The following is a 423-nucleotide window of genomic DNA, read 5'->3' as shown; positions in this document are numbered from 1 at the left end:
TTGAAACGGAACAGTAGAGAAAATCCGATCAGAATGACAAAATAACCTAAGTATCCACTGGAAGGAATCCCAATATCTGCAGACGGATCCGTTTTGGCCTTCCAGGCCTCATCAGTGCAGCTAGGGAATAGACCCATACGAAACGTTTGACCAGCTTAGGTAGGGCCCAAACCAGTCCCACGACCACTAATGATTACAGAGCCAAACCAAGGCAATATATATACACAGCCTAGGTGTGAATGCAAATAGTGGAATACAAGCTATGTGGCTTGGTTCCAGTAGATACAGAAACGTTAACAATGGAAAGGGTTAGAAACAACACCTTAAGGTGAATATACTGCCGCTAAGGGGAAATTTTAACGACGTTAAGGGGAAATAAAGACATGGCTTTTTCTCCCTAGGTGTCAGTTAGGAGTATACATA

General features: G+C 43.0%; 1 protein-coding gene across 1 annotated transcript in view; it reads left to right on the top strand.

Annotated features, from left to right (window-relative positions):
- The window catches only part of LOC117117389 (fibropellin-1-like), an 18,562-nt gene that overhangs the window by 637 nt on the left and 17,502 nt on the right, over window positions 1-423 (top strand). The window lies entirely within an intron of this gene.

The sequence above is a fragment of the Anneissia japonica genome, unplaced genomic scaffold, assembly GCF_011630105.1.
Source record: "Anneissia japonica isolate Jap-2015-1 unplaced genomic scaffold, ASM1163010v1 scaffold1509_len713820_cov188, whole genome shotgun sequence".
Classification (NCBI taxonomy): Eukaryota; Metazoa; Echinodermata; class Crinoidea; order Comatulida; family Comatulidae; genus Anneissia; species Anneissia japonica.
This window is presented reverse-complemented; position numbering and strand designations above follow the sequence as displayed.